This window comes from Schistocerca gregaria, chromosome X (assembly GCF_023897955.1).
Source record: "Schistocerca gregaria isolate iqSchGreg1 chromosome X, iqSchGreg1.2, whole genome shotgun sequence".
Lineage (NCBI taxonomy): Eukaryota > Metazoa > Arthropoda > Insecta > Orthoptera > Acrididae > Schistocerca > Schistocerca gregaria.
In genome coordinates this window covers 847,527,389-847,544,819 of record NC_064931.1, presented here as the reverse complement: position 1 = coordinate 847,544,819, position 17,431 = coordinate 847,527,389, and positions in this window count along the sequence as shown.

Genomic DNA, 17,431 nt, shown 5'->3' with positions numbered 1-17,431 from the left:
GATGTAGAAGTCCGTCGCAATGCACAATTGACATGAATGTATGCAGATGATCAGACAGTATGCTTACGTACGTGTCATCTGTCAGAGTCGTACCTATTCGTATCAGGGCCCCATATCACTCCAACTGCGCACTACCGAAACCATTACAGAGCCTCCACCAGCTTGAACAGTCCCCTGCTGACAAGCAGGGTTCATGTTTTCATGAGGTTGTCTCCATACCCGTACACATCCATCGTCTCAATACAATCTGAAGGAAGACTCGTCCGACCAAGCAACAGGTTTCTAGTCGTAAACAGTCCAGTGTCGGCGTTGACGGGCCCAGGCGAGGCGTAAAGCTTTGTGTCCTGCAGTCATGAAGGGTACATGAGTTGGCCTTCGTCTCCGAAGGCCAAAAATCGATGATGTTTCGTTTAATCATTAACACGCTGACACTTGTCGATGGCCCAGCATTGAATCTGCAGCAATTTGCGGAAGGGTTGTACTTCTGTCATGTATAACGATTCTCTTCAGTCGTCGTTGGTCCCGTTGTTGCAGGATCTTTTTCCGGCCGCAGTGATGTCGGAGATTTGATGTTTTAGTGGATTTCTGATATTCACGGTACAATCGTCAAATGGTCGTAAGGGAAACCCCCCACTTCGTCAGTACCTCGGACATTCTGTGTCCCATCGCTCGTGCGCTGACTATAAAATCACGTTCAGACTTACTTAAATCTTGATAAACTACCATTGTAGCAGTAGTAACCGATCTAACAACAGCGCCAGACACTTGTTGTCTTAAAAGGGAGTTGTCGACCGCAGTGCCGTATTCTGCCTGTTTCCATATCTTTATATTTGAATACGCATGCTTATACCATTTCCTTGGCGCTATAGTGTATTTTAGAGAGTGATGAGTAGAAAATTTAAAAAAACCATTAAATAAATAATAAGACAAGAAAAAATAATGAGAACCCGTATGAATAAGTAACAAATTACAGAGAAAAATTATCAACTACTGCTAGGGACTCCTGAAAAGAATAGAAACTGTGCGCCACAAGGAAACGTTTCAATTTATATTCGAATACTTGGGGCTAATCTCTCAACTTTTTCAGTTTGTCAGGAACCCTACTGAAAGTCAAACTTGACGAATATTGGAAACCATTTTGTTTAGTATTTAAGAAAGTGTTACTTTAGTGCATATCGTCTTTCCGCATAGTGTTCACTATGTTACTGTTACTTCTGGATGAGCCAATATTGTCAACAACAAATCCTATGGGGGAATATATGAACAGGTTTGGCGGAGGTGGAATTCCAGTACACATGAACAACGGCCTACACGAAGTTCCAAAATTGACACAGCGAATTTGTCTGACCCCTTCGTTTCTGGGCTAAGGATATTCTTGATGACTGCACATTGTTGCCTCAAAGTGTAATGCCATACGAAATGATAGACGAAAAGTAAGCAAAATTTACAACCTTTCGAGTTTTCGAGTGAGAGACAGTGGAGATCATTCTCACACCGAAGATAGCAGCACTTCGTTTCTCTGCAATATCTTGAAAGAGGTACTTCCAAGAAAGCCTTCCATTAGACCTCCTATTCTTTCAATTGGCACCACCGGGAATTTGTGCCTTTCCTGCAGTAATCAGCCTCATCTCAAGTCGCGTATTAACTCACCTCTCAGCACTCTCTAGGTAGAGAAGGTCGTAACGCCGAAAAGCTGTATAAATGGTTCAAATGGCTCTGAGCACTATGCGACTTAAGGTCTGAGGTCATCAGTCGCCTAACTAACCTAAGGACATCACACAGATCCATGCCCGAGGCAGGATTCGAACCTGCGACCGTAGCCGTCGTTCGGTTCCAGACTGTAGCGCCTGGAACCGCACGGCCACTCCGGCCGGCAAAAGCTGTATTAAGTACTCATTAGTGGTCCTACATTTAGTAACAATCATGTCCCCCTTGTCTCCTATGTCATAAATCTAGTTCTTGGCAAGACGCTTCTCAGCCCCTCCCACTATTACTACCTGAGTCTCTTTGGTAAAGTCCTTACAAAAAGCCGCTGAATATTATCTTGTGTTACTGAGACTAGCACTTGGTGTGAAAATGCTAGTGAATTTGTATTCTTTACCTAATGTCTTCTGCATCTAAAGGCTTACATAATGCACATGAATGATACCTAGCAGCAGAATCCTCCTCTTCCTAATTTTATTCTAACTTAGGCATACTAACTATGTTGGGTATCTGCTGCATCTTACCTGCTCCTAAAACTACAGAAACTGCTCTCCACATGACTCTCAAAGATGGCGAAATCTATTTTCAACATTCAAAATTAAACTTTCGTAGCACTCTCTCTTCCTAAATGGCCTTACTGCCAACCACCAGTTCCCAATCTTCCACCCTTCTCCAGTTCTTGTCTAGCATCCTGTAACTTTGGCGAAAGGCACATATTCTCACATCCTGTTCCACTATTAATCTATTTTTACTCCACACTCTGCAGCTCCAGGAAAGTTTCTCGTTAGATTCCCGACTAATGTCCACGGTATGCGCCCCCAATGTAACCATTTGTTACGTAACTCATCAGCGTACTACAGCTCGCTCATTTCTCACTCATGGTCTAATGTTCAGAAAAATACAGTTAAACAACAAGAATCGTGATACATAGGATACAACACTGTCATCCACCAGGGAACTATTTACCTTATGTTAATAAAATACTAAAGCTACCTAAGAGCATGCGATTTAGCCTTCCCTAGTTACACGACGACAAATGTAAACTATGTGAGCACCATAAAAATCGTTTACTCATTGTCAACCAACCACGTACAACGACATACCTATCAGCGAGATGCATACGGCACTAGTCTACAGGCGGAAGTAAATACACGCACAGGTATGGTTTTTAAGTACTTTCTGCCTCATGGAATAAAGCACTCCGCCTTCAGGCCACGAGTGGCCTACCGGAACCATCCGAACGCCGTGTCATCCTCAAGGGAGGATACGGATAGGAGGGGCGTGGGGGTCAGCACACCGCTCTCCCAGTCGTTATGATGGTATTCGTGACCGAAGCCGCTACTGTTCGGTCGAGTAGCTCCTCAATTGGCATCACGAGGCTGAGTGCACCCCGAAAAATGGCAGCTGGATGGTCACCCATCCAAGTGCCGGCTACGCCCAACAGCTCTTAACTTCGGTGATCTCACGGGAATCGGTGTATCCACTGCACCAAGGCCGTTGCCCCTAATGGAATATGATAGAATTTTTCAAAACGATTACCACAATACTCCTTTTGTCAATACCAGTCAGAAACTGTTTGATAGACATAAGCAGAATACCACAATTTATCAAAATAACAGGAGTGGTCTGAAGCGCCAGAAGGAGCTAATGACATCACACCAAAGCGTCTGACACTATTTCCATATGTCTGTGAATCACTTTCAGCACTAACAAACAAGCTCAAATTTTACACCATCCTTTGAACTGTCCGTTAACTTACTGCACCTGGAGTGTGCTGATTGGTTCCTCCGCAGCTGTATGAGGGACCCATACATGTAATTGTATGCTTAAAACCTGACTCTTTCAATCACTGAACTGAGTTTGATTCACTTTACGAGCAAAATTTGGGTGAAAATAGCACATGAGGTGTGCTATTAACTTTATTATACATTTTTGTCCTTCCATCATTGCAAAACAGTTCGTTTGTCAGCGGGTGAAATATCTTGATCATAAAGAAGTACTGTCGTGGCTACCAGGGGTGTTGGACATTTTATTAGCAGTAGTAATCATGCACATGCACTCAGTCTACAATTTTTGAACGAGCAGCTTAATTTTAATATATCTGTGAGTCTCACTGTCAGGCGTAGCGAGTACTACAAACAGGTGACATTGTTCCTACAAAACTCTGCTAGGTAAATTTAGAGAATCGGCACTCATGTAAGACTGTGCGAAAGTGTACAGGTTCCATCACATATCACGTGTAAGAACCGTGACAAAGAGACAGGAATGGTATCGAAGCATACAGGTGATTATTCTTCTCTCGCAAATGGAGTAGGACAGGTTGTCGCGAACTACCGTCCACCATACACTGCGTAGTGACGTGCGGTATACATATGTACATGTGTTAAAGAAATCCGATGGGGAATGAAATCTAGTTACACTATATGCTAGCACCCTGAATCAGCTGCTGCTTTTTCCTGAATCACAATCAAAAACACAAGCTAATTTTCAGGAGCGAAGCCACGATGCTGCGCGTTACAACAGAGTCAACATAGGCGATACCTTGTCATTTTGACACCACCATACCAGCTGCCAGTTCCATAAAACGATAATACTTCTTTACTCCCTGTTCAACAAATCGTAACTACTGTGTGTCTTCGTGCACATATTGCCACTGTACTACTTTTCCTCATCGGATTTACAACTTACCTACTTGTCCTTTCTGTTTCCCTTTTTCAAGCACATTTAGATCATCCGCTATTTGTACAGAAATGCGCCCCGATAGTCGTCATAAGCTTATACCGTTGATCTTCCTTCTTTTGGTCAACATCATTACCATTTTAGTAGTATTAACAATATTCTGTCTATCTTAATGCACGTTGAACACTTACACGTTTTAATTCTATAGTTCATCAAATTTTTATTCATTTTTTCGCGAAATTCCTTAGTGTTGCTTATTTTTCTTACATTTTCGTAAAAAATGCATTGTTAGTCTGTCTCTTCAAAAAATAAAACTTGGCTCTGAGCACTATGGAGCTTAACATCTGAGGTTATCAGTCCTCTAGAATTTAGAACTATTTAAACCTAACTACCCTAAGGACATCACACACAACGATGCCCGAGGCAGGATTCGAACCTGCAACCGCAACGGTCGCGCGGTTCCAGACTGAACCTCCTAGAACCACTCGGCCACACCGGCCGGCTATTCCATTTAAATCCTTATTTCTTTCTATCATAAGTGGGATATTCTGGATGAGCGCCATCACTATTTACTCTAACTCTTGGAATTTATTTTATAGCTTAGCGCATAGCTGGATAACATGTAAAACGATATGACCTAAAATCGGTTACACCACGCGTGATGGAGTAAATAACATTGATCTTGTACACCGGCAGGGTACTGCGAAATTGGCGTCATTCACCGTATCCACTTTATAAGCTGTAATGCACCAAAAGTTTACAAGAACTGCAGACAGCTAGTGCACGCAAGTTTTCAATATATGGGTAGTTAACAACTGCGCGGCGTGAAGTGCAGTCACCTATAAAATGAATACAAAAGAGCCGCTAAACTGTGAATGGGTCGTTACCCAACAGTAGCGAGCTACGCTCTTCACGAACACTGAAGTCAATGGAGATTATTTCATACTCTTTAGTTCTTATTCATGTTTGCTCCTGAACCCTAACTCGTGAATAAGTCTTATTTAAATTTCGTAATATCCGAGAGCATTGATGAACAACTATTATAAGACAAACACACTCCCACGGTCACACATTCTTACCCACAATAGGAAGATACACTATGTAATCAAAGGTGTCTGGACACCTGGCTGAAAATGACTTAGAAGTTCATGTCGCCCTCCATCAATAATGATAGAATTCAGTATGGTGTTGGCCCACCATTAGACTTAATTACAGCTTCCAGTCTAGCAAGTATACGTGAAATCAGCTTCTGGAAGGATCCTTGGGGAATGGCAGCACATTCTTCAAGGAGTGCTGCACTGAGGAGATGTATCGATGTCGGTCGGTGAGGCCTGGCACGAAGTCGGCGTTCCAAAACCTCCCAAAGGTATTCAGAAGGATTGAGGTTAGAACTCTGTGCAGGTCAGTCCAATTCATTGTCTTGTAACCACTCTGCCAGAGGCCCTGCATTATGAACAGGTGTTCGATCGTGCTGAAAGGTGCAATCGCCATCTCCGCACTGAAAAGAAAGAAGGTGGTTAAAACATCAGTATAGGCCTGTGCTGTGATATTGCCACAAAAACAACAAGGGGTTCAAGCCCCGTCCATGAGAAACACGACCACACCATAACATCACCGCCTCCGAATTTTACTGTAGGCACTACACACGCTGACAGATGACATTCACCGGGCATTGGCCACACCCACACCCTGCCATCGGATCGCCACATTGTGCTCCGTGATTCGTCACTCCACACAAGGTTGCTCCAGTGTTCAATAGTCCAATCTTTACGCTCCTTACACTAAGCGAGGCATCGTTAGACTGTCACAGGCGTGATGTGTGGCTTATGAGCAGCCGCTCGACCATGAAATCCTAGTTTTCTCACCTCCCGTTTAACTCTCACATTACTTGCAGTAGATCCTGATACAGTTTGGAATTCCTGTATGATGATTTGGATAGATGTCTGCATATTACACATTACGCCCCTCTTCAACTATGGGCAGTCACTGTCCGTCAAGAGACGAGGTCGGCCTGTACGCTTTTGTGCTGTACTTGTCTCTTTACGTTTCCACTTCAATACCACATCGTCGCTGACATGGAATACCTTGCAGTAGGCGGCACCACAATATACCTAATATGAAAAACGTATGTTTGAGGGTGTCCAGATACCTTTGATCACATGGTGTAGATAACAAATAGTTAGGGGACAAATATTTAAAATCAGTGATAGAGGAGTAGTGCTTTTTCGACAAAGGAGTCAGTTAAAAAATCTCGAATAAAATGGCATCTGACTTGCCAACGTCCATGGATTTCGAAAACAAAAGTCGCACGAAATTCGATTCGCAGTTTTGTCATATAAAATCCATTGATAACTACAATCTGGCTGATAACTATTTCATGACGCTCTAAAAGGGTTTGTGTCTGTGCTCAGTACCACACCAACACTTAGTAACGAAATTCCATTAATATGGGCTATCAAGTGAAATTTGTTACCGGACTGAGATTTTTTTGGGAGGGAAGGTGCTGTAAGTTATCCTGGATAGCGTGTCATCAAGATATGTAGAAGGAACTTAGGGGGTGCTGCAGGGTGGTATATTGGAACTCCTCCTGTTCATGTTGTATATTAATGACCTAGAGGACGGTATTGATAGTAACCTCGGATTTTTTTTTTTTCAGATGGTGCAGTTATCTACAGTGAAGTACTCTTTGCAGAAAGCTGCGCACACATCTAGTCTGGTGCTGCTGTTAAGATTTCAGTGTGGTGCAAACATTTGCCTCTTGCTTTATATGTGTCTAAATCCAGAATTCTGCACTGCACAGAACACAGATACGTTATAATGTATAAATACAATATCAGTGAGTTACAAGCGGGATCAGTCAACTCATGCAAACACCTGGATGTAACACTTTGTTGGGATATGAAATGGAATGATCACACGGGCAAGTGGCAAACATAGGTTCGGTGGGATGATCTGTCAAAATACAGTCAGTCTACAAGGAAGACTGATTAGAACACTTTCGTGTATCCCGTCTGAGAGTATTGCCTAAGTGCGTGGGACCCATAGCAGATAAGACTAACAGCAAATATAGAACGTAAACGAACGAGGACAGACCGAGTGGTTGGACTTATGTTTGACTCGCGGAAGAGCGTTATGGAGGTTCTGCAAAACAATACGTATCAGGCTCCTGAAGGCAGGTGTCCACTATCCCTACTCAGACAGGTATTTAAACAGGCACCCTTTGCACTCACCATACGCTAACGGAACTGGAAGGAAAACTTTATCAGTGGAAACCAGTATAAACGTGGTTGTCCTACGGAAGTAATTCCAATTTATTATGAAAGTGGTATATATACATAAGACATGAACAGACATGACGGAACACATAGTTCTTCCATAATAGGGGTACAGAATAAGGCGATTGCATTTCCTGCACGAAAACTGGCATAAAGAGCCGACCGGAGTGGCCGTGCGGTTCTAGGCGCTTCAGTTTGGAACCGCGTGACCGCTATGAAATGGTTCAAATGGCTCTGAGCACTATGGAACTTAACATCTGAGGTCATCAGTCCCCTAGAACTTAGAACTACTTAAACCTAACTAACCTAAGGACATCACACACATCCATGCCCAAAGCAGGATTCGAACCTGCGACCGTAGCGGTCTCGCAGTTCCAAACTTACGCGCCCAGAACCGCTCGGCCACACCGGCCGGCTGACCGCTACGGTCGCAGGTTCGGATCCTGCCTCGGACATGGATGTGTGTGATGTCCTTAGGTTGGTTAGGTTTAAGTAGTTCTAAGTTCTAGGGGACTAATGACCTTCGATGTTAAGTCCAATAGTGCTCAGAGCCATTTCCACCACTTTTTTGGCATAAGGGCGCTCACTGTCCTGTTGTATTATTGCATTGTTAGTGCTATGTCAAGTCTCCGTGCTTCCTAATCATGTCATAAATACACTTAGGCAACTATTTTACTGGTGTGTGCCTTTCCTCCAGTGAATTTGTGGCCCACTGTTCTTGTATCGCATTCTTCAGATCATATACAACCTCAAATTTCCTTCCATTGCGATGATAAGCCTTGCAAGTGTTCCCCAAAGGTTTTCCACGGGGTTCAAATCCAGGACACTTGCAAGCCAGGGCCAGATATAGTATCGATATCTTTATCTTCAAACCACTTTTATGTTGTGAAGAAACCTCACTTATGCATTACTTTGTTGGAACATTAGATTTTCGTCCCCTAGATCCTCATTCATTCGAATCCATTCTGTCTCAAGCATCTCAGTGTACATATGTGTTCACTCAAGCAATGCGTGATTTACCTGTAGTGCAGAATGCTGCCCACATCATAACACTACCACCCCCCAAAATTATGTATGCGAGATGTTTCCATTTGATAAAATTTGTCGTACGCGTCTGGAAGTTACTGCCAACTGAAAACCAGCTACAAATTGAGGAGAATAATGGTATGTGACCCTTGCATTTGCCGGAAGAAACCGTTTCGATGCCTCAGATAATTCTGTACTTTGCCCATATTTTCCTTTTTGTCCATATCGTGCGCCGAATCTAACAAAATAATACACACATCAAAAAACGTTTTGCATCACCTCGGTTCCGAGAATTCCAGAACCTGTACAGAAAATTGGAATAGAGATCAACATAAACATCATTTCCGCCCTTTTTATTGCTCCTGAAAACCACACATTGCATGTTGTACCACCACACAGCGAGACCTTCGGAGGTGGTGGTCCAGATTGCTGTACACACAGGTAGCTCTGTTACCCAGTAGCACGTTCTCTTTCATTGATGCATGCCTGTATTTGTTATGGCATGCTATTCACAAGTTCATCAAGGCACTGTTGGTACAGATTGTCCTACTCCTCAGTGGCGATTCGGCGTAGATCCCTCAGAGTGGTTGGTGGGTCAAGTCGTCCATAAACAATCCTTTTCATCTTATTCCAGGCATTTTCGATAGGGTTCATGTCTGGAGCACATGTTGTCCATTCTAGTCGAGCGATGTCGTTATCATGAAGATTGGTTGGTGGGTCACGTCGTCCATAAACAGCCCTTTTCAACGTATCCCAGGCATGTTCGACAGGGTTCATGTCTGGAGCACATGCTGTCCACTCTAGTCGAGCGATGTCGTTATCCTGAAAACTGGTTGGTGGGTCACGTCGTCCATAAACAGCCCTTTTCAACGTATTCCAAGCATGTTCGATAGGGTTCATGTCTGGAGCACATGCTGGCCACTCTAGTCGAACGATGTCGTTATCCTGAAGCAAGCCATTCACAAAATGTGCACGATGGAGGTGCGAATTGTCGTCCATGAAGACGAATGCCTAGCCAATACGCTGCCGATATGGTTGCACTATCAGTCGGAGGATGACATTGAAGAGCCGTTACGGCACCTTCCATCACCACCAGTAGCGTCCGTCGGGCCACATGATGCCACCCCAAAACCGTTGAGAGCCTCCACCTTGCTGCGCTCGCTGGACAGTGTGTCTAAGATGTTAATACTGATCGGGTTCCCACCAAACACGTATAAAAATGGTTCAAATGGCTCTAAGCACTATGGGACTTAATATCTGAGGTCATCAGTCCTCTAGAATTAGAATTATTTAAACATAACTAACCTAAGGACACGGCCGGCAAACATTCACTTTGTTTAAGGATTGCTACATGGTTTATGTGCCATAGTTAGTTGTTTCAAATTGTAATTAGATGGTAACGCTTTTGAAAATCGTTGTAACCTGTATAAGCGTTAGGGGCTAACTCTATTTCATTAGCAGACGTGGAAAGTGGACAAAATGTGACCCTTGTTGCATGCGTGAAAGCACCTGGTACGTATTTACCACCAATCGTAATTTTGAAAGGAGTGAGGAAACATCCTGAATTTGAAGACGGCTTACCTCTTGATTCCATTACAGAGATGAGTGAATCTGGGTACATTAATGAAGAACTGTTTGTAATATGGCTTCAACACTTCAAGAAATACAGAATAGTGGATAGTATTAAAGTTCTTATTATTAACAACCATGGCAGCCATAATAGTTTGGATTCCGTAGAGTACTGTCGGAAAAATGGGACAGAACTTTCGGGATTGACTTTACACAATACACATGTATTACGGGCATTAGACAGAACATTCTTCAAGTCTCTAACGGCTCAATATCATAGAAATGCAACTGAATGGATTCATCGAACGCCAATGAAAGCATTATAAAAGAAAGATTCTGTACTATTTGCTGAGAGGCCTGGAGCAAAACTGCATCTGTTGGTGTGCGATAAAGGATTTCCAGTGAACAGGAATAATGCCCTTCTGCAAAGACATAGTTCCGAGGAGAAATTCACATCTTCAACGTTATTCGAAGTTACTGCTCCCTCAAGTCCTGCCAATCAATTTACTGCCAGCATTCTGGGCGGAGAGCGCATATCCTTAGAAGGTGTAACTAAAGAGCGCTCCAAATCCGTAATACCAGCAACCAGTCCCAGCTATCTAGGTCACCTTGACATCTTCAGAGAAAAAAGTATAACCTTGGAAAGAGAAAACACAGATTTCAAATAGACTCACTTTAGATGAAAATCTGGAAAATCTCCGCAGCAAGAAATTTTTTTTCAACAGGGAACATATAAATAAATACAACAAGGACAATAAACAAAAATATATTCCCATGAGTAATGATGAAAAAAGTATTAAAAGCTTCATATCGCCAGCAAACAACGAGAAAAGTTGTGATTTGTTTCTTGAATTATTGTAGTGCGGATCTTTGGCAAAGGGTAACGGAATTCGCTGCAAAAAATGTAATGTTTAGTACCACGAAGTTCGTGTCGGTGCCCGAGGTAACAAGTGCGTTTTATGTGGAAGGTGTCAATGATCAGAATTGTGCCAAGAAATGATCAGAATTGTACCTAGTGAGGTACATTTTCGAAGAATTTTACTCAATTGTGTAACCTTTCCTTGTGTTGAAACCAACACTTGTAGTGGTGTAATATTTGTGTTACATATTCATTAAACATCAAAGAACAAGTGTCATAATTTAAATTATTTCTTTTCTCAGTATGTTTCCAGTTACAATAGCATTTGCCCAAAATGATCGAAATTGTACCCCCTTACCCTACACCTTAAATACGATACAATTTGACTGCATCTGTCACTATACTGGATCTCAGACTATTGCATATACGCTGTGTGCAGCTATACCAACCGACAGCGTTAGTTTTCCTACAAGTAACCATGGATTTATAGCAAATGTTATATTACAAATTTCAAGCTATAAAAAGACCTCGTCGTCATTCTGGAACTGTCTGCTGCTCGATGGTTTTCTTATCAGAGGAAAGAGGAAGAAGCCGGTGGGTACCATGCCAGCAAAATATGGGAGCTGCCAGCGACGTCGCGTCTTCACAGCTTTCTTAAGTCCGTCACGAGATTTCGGTAATAGGCTCCTGTAACTTGTCGACTTGTAAGAACACACTGTTTAGCCCCAAAACATGACAGTACGCGATAACAATTAATAGTTCCTTGCCCAGTGATTATTGGCTACTCGCAATTTCAGGCGTAGTGAATCCACGTGCTTCCACTGCTTGCTTTGCTGCTTTCTCTCGGTGTGATATTGTTACACACAGCCCTCGACCATGGCAATTTGAAGGCTAGAGTAACCAACTGGGTTGGCCCGATGCAGCTGCTTCCTCTTTCTGTGGGTTTTTCGAGATGGTGCGACCTGTCGAGGAAACCTGAGGTTGGCGATCATTGTCATGTTCAGAATGTCGTCATTTTCAAAACTGTTACGAGACCCGCTTTTCCAGCTATCACTTCGACTGTGATACGCCGGTACTGGAGCATCAGGGCCTCAGTTCAATTTCTGTTCCAGGTTCTTCACGGATAGATGACCAGCAACTTGTTTCTTCGTCATTCAGACCTGTTTCACCACACTGGATGGTCTAGACCTTCCAACCACGGCGCTATATGATGGTGAACTGATATCGTATGCTGATACCAGTTCGGTATGAATTGTTGCAGTATTGGTTCTTTCGAATACAGAAGATTAATTAGAAGCAGCACTTCAATTTGTCATTGTGCTATACCACTTTGCTTTGGGTTATTTAACGGCGTGATAACGGTAGTTGTGTGTATGGATTCCATCGAGCATCAGGGCTGCTGACATGTATCTGCAGGCAAAGAAAAAATTTAATTGCATAATTTTGTACTTTGGAGATTATGTTTTGAACTCTATGTATTTGCTAGATGAGAAGTTCTCTATGCCATGCATATGACAGTTGTGTGAGGAGTACAGATGTACATGAAGAGACCGCCTAGAGACATAAATCCCTCAAAAATTAAAACTAAGATACTTTAGAGAGGTACCATAGTATAACTGTAACGCTTCAGAATAATTTCGATCAGCTGAAGAATTTATGTTTGTGGCAATGTCGTGCTACGCCAATGGATCGTTATATGTAGGCGACGCGACAGCTTTGTGCAGGACGGCGACGCGGATTCATCTGCCCTGAGCTGTCACTGGCAGCATTCCCACGAGGGTTGCGATCACCGCCTCCCCACTCGCATTTCATTTTGGCGCCGGCGAAAGCCTCGGGCGCTGCAGCTCAAAACGTCGATCGGCTGCGAAACAAGCCTCTCGTCCCACCTGCCTCCTGCCGCTTCTCGCCTTTCCGTTGTGAACACAGCTTCTGGTTGCGATACCTTTGACGTTTTTAATATAAACTTCCGCATTTCTCTGTCAACCTTATTGACTAAACCCACACTCGGGCTGGTAATCGTATCTGCATTTCCGTGCTCTGGGGAGAAGAGAGAGGCAAAATCGTTTAGAGTCCTACAAGCAAAGAATACAAGAGTACAAGGGAGGAAATTGTTAAAACTATAAGTGCTCTGTGGAGAGACTACATTAATTTTCTGAAAAAAAAAGTAGAAATGACCAAAAAGTATCAAGATTATGCAGACCTATTTATGAAAGTGTCATTACGAATGACATGGGAGAGGCCGCAGATGCTAATTAAAAGCAGCTTCCGGCATCAGAGGACGACGATCGCCATAATCTTACTGCAGTTAGGCACTTCGGTCGAGCACATAACAAGTGTAGGTATTAAGTAGTTGACAAAAAGTCTCCGACACCGGTTGGTATATTGGCTGAAATGTTTCAAGCGTTGGGAGATAGCATAACATCATTTTAGACAAATTTAATCAAAGTTTGCTTGCTGGTGGAAGACGTGCGGCGTCACGGAAAGAGCCTGAAGTTATCCGTAAAAAACGTGGTCGCTAAAGTTTCTAGCATTCCGAAGACATAATGTTAGTAGCTCTCATGCAATTAGGGCTCATAGAATAACATTACTCCAGATTGGAGCTTCCAACCTACGCTACCGTAAGCCTGGCTGTTACCTATGTTCAAGGCTCTCATAGTTCAAGGCTCTGTCGCCTGATAGGAAACACATGAGCTCACATGATGACCGTGGCGTACCGGTTGGCGTTAGAATTTCCTCAGTCACACCAGACTCTGACCTGAAGTCAAGCCCGATAGCTCCCAAACCATGACGTCAGGAGTAACATCGCTTTGATCCTACAAAATGATGGACGAATGGTAACTCTCCCCAGGTCTCTGACATTCTCGATGACGAAGGTCATTTCGTGTAATTTAGTACACAATGCTCCGCCAGTCATCAGCAGTCCATTCTTTCCGGCAACAGAACCACTCCAAACCAGTAATTTGTTTTGAGATGATTCGACAGCCTTCACATGGGTTCGTACTTACCCCGTCTGGCTGCTTCTAGTCTCCGACCAATGTTGTGGATGACTCAGAGTGTTGCAGGGAACTCACTTCTTCTTCTCGGATGGCAGGCACAGATGTGAATGGGTTACAGTATGATTGGTGCACAGTAGGGCATTCTACACATTGGTAGTCAGACGTAGTCGACCAGAACATTGACGACGAGTATACTGGCCCTCATGCTCCCATGCAGTCAAACATCGGTTGACTTCCTCATCCGAATGTCCCAAAAATCTGTACATTGTACAATTTGTGCAGCTGGCCATATGGAGACCCACAATGAGGCACCGTTCAAACTCTGATAATGCTGTCCCACACGATTGCGAGGCTTCTTCGTATCCTTCGCCATGATCACTCTAATTTCACGCTGTTGCTGCCCATCATGTATAGGGTAAGACCCAGTAACGTAACTAAACCCAACAGACCTAATGCAGTTTCGTGGCTGTTGTACCTGTCACAGAGAACTGCAAGGCCAATCATTGACACACACGACGATGGTGTGTACGTCTACGAAATTAACAGTCATGCTACCACGACTTCTGGATGTCTCATTTTTGTTTTTGTCAGGCAGTGTATATTAACGATTCATCACAACACCAGTACTAGCACACTGTTATCTTATCACACCATTGTCTGCAGGGAAATATCGTCGTTGGAAGATAGTAAGGTAATGTTAGAATGCTTGTTTATGGTTTCCACTTGATGTAATGATGGTACCTCTTATTAACTCTGTTGAATAAAAGACCATACATACAGTTTGTACCAGTAGGAATGGTCAATATTCAGGGATATGACAGGAAAAATAATTCGAAGCAAAGTAAACACGGGCCCTGAAATGCAAATCTTAATAGCTATGAGCACTTCACCTTCGATACTGTCAAACAAATCTCTTCTAGTGCAAGCTCTTTGCTTGCCATATTTTGGTAGTTGATAGTCTCGAAACAAGGAAAAAATGTCCAGTACACATAGACACTAAACTGCATATCTCAAGAGCTATAAGCAGTTATTCATCTTCGCTGCAGTGAAACACATCTCTTCTATCGTTCAAATGTCCATAGCTTCTATGGTATGAGTTTTAGAGCCCATGCATATTGCACATTTTTTTCTTCTTTTGGTCCATACTACCTCCTCTCAAAATATGGAAAGCAGAGAATTTGCAGCAGTAGAGATTAGTATCACCCTACTTAAGATGAAGAAGTGCCCACAGCAAATATACACTTTAGATCCCATGTTAGTAGCATATATATGAGACTTCTGGTGCAAAGAGCATATTCTTTAAAAATTCCCTGATATAAACCAAGATTTTGTTTTTGCTGTGTCTCCCAGTTGAAAATGTATCTATATCCACAAAAGAAATTTCATTTTATTTAAAAAATAAAAAAAAAATCTAATACATTTTTATTTATAAATAAGTTCTGCCAAACGTTGTCTATCTATACTAATGGTTTCAATTTTCATTTAAAAGCTAAAAATTACTTTTCAACTGCAAATGCTGTAGTTTGTAAAAACTGACGGATTGTCACCACTGATAGTGTACGAAGTGTCTCCGCAGAGTCTTTCGTGGTGGCATGACAAGATGAAATCTTCTTGGTTTTCAAGCCGCTCCAATTCCAATATAATTCTGGAGCTTTCGATGGCGCCAGGAGCAAAACTACAGACTGCTGACACTGGCATGTGACATCTCTCGGTCCAGTGGCGGACCGGAGCTGCTATAAGCGCCCATTTCGCTTTCCGCACACTCATCGTTTTGGCCCTGTCTAATTTGTGCCAGCGGCCGTATTCGTTAAGTATATAAGCGAGAAATGGTACCAGGTTCGGCCATTTGGATGACGTGTCGATCTTCTCGGGGGGAGGGGGGGGGGGGGGGGTGCTCTGTTTGGTGTGACGTGACCCATCTCATCGTCTTCCACGGCATTCCGTGAACCATTCTGCACACCTTGACTGCACTATCGAAACAGTTCGTCCCAAACGAGCAGCAATTTCTCGTATGGATGCACCACAATTCTCTGCCGCCAATAATGCGCCATCTTTGAAACTCACTGCTTTGATGGTACGGTTCGCGCATACGTCTGCGAGGCATCCTGCACGTCTGCTCGAGTCACACTGACCCGTTACCTTCGATTTATAGCAACAACGAGTGCATCAGGCACATTTTACCGGTTGTTGGTCTTGCGCCGCGGCATCGATGTTGACTTTGACCCTACGGGTCGACATGGTTCAAATGCTAATCATATATGCAGAACATACTAATGTACATGTTCTGTCTCTAGTTTTGTCTGAATACGAGTGTATTAACCGTTATGCGATTAGTTTTGAAATAATAAACAGCTGACTTTCTTTTTTCCCCCATTTGTCTCGTTTGCATTTGACTTAATTTCGCAGGTGCGGACTCGCGGAGGAGCGTCATTGAAATGAGCAAATAAGTGAACTGTCATGCAACTGTAGACACGTAACATTTCCAATATGCTCTCATGCTCAGATTACTGTTTACTGTGAACTTAGCAATTCTGTTGCTGACAAACGCAGTCCAAGTTCATCAGCTGACTTCGAGAGACATTAGAATGTCTACCCATAAGTTACAACGTACCACTGAACACAACGCACTGTTACAGTAAGCGTCCGTTTACAATGGTACGTGGTCGTTCACCCGTACACTCAGGTGACGAAAGTCATAGGATACCAGCTAACATTGTGCCGCACTTCGGTATAATACAGACTGGACTCAACGAGTCCCCTGCAGAAATGTTGAGCTATGTTGCCCCTACAGCCGCCAACACAGGTGAAAGTGTTACTGGTGCACACTTTATGCATGACGTGACCTCTCGATTATGTTCAATAATTATTTTAAGTGATTCATGTAGGATGATCTGTATTGCCAAACTATTCTCTTGATTTCTCCTGAATGTTCTTCAAACCAATCAAGAATAATGGAGGTCCGGTGACAACACGCTGCCATCCATAAAAATTCCATAGTTTCTCCTGAATGTTCTTCAAACCAATCACGAATAATGGAGGCCCGGTGACATGACACGCTGCCATCCACAAAAATTCCATAGTTGTTTTGGAATATGACGTGAATGAATGATTGCAAATGGACTCCAACTAGCCGAACTGTCAGAGGACCCCCATAACGTGAATGAATGGCTGCAAATGGAGTCCGGGTAACCCAACATCCAGAGACCCATTTCGTTTCATGTAAACACAGCCCACACCGATATCGAACCACCAGCAGCTTGCACAGTGCGTTGTGGACAATTTGGCTCCATAGCGTCGTCGGGTCTGCGCCACACTAACTTTAC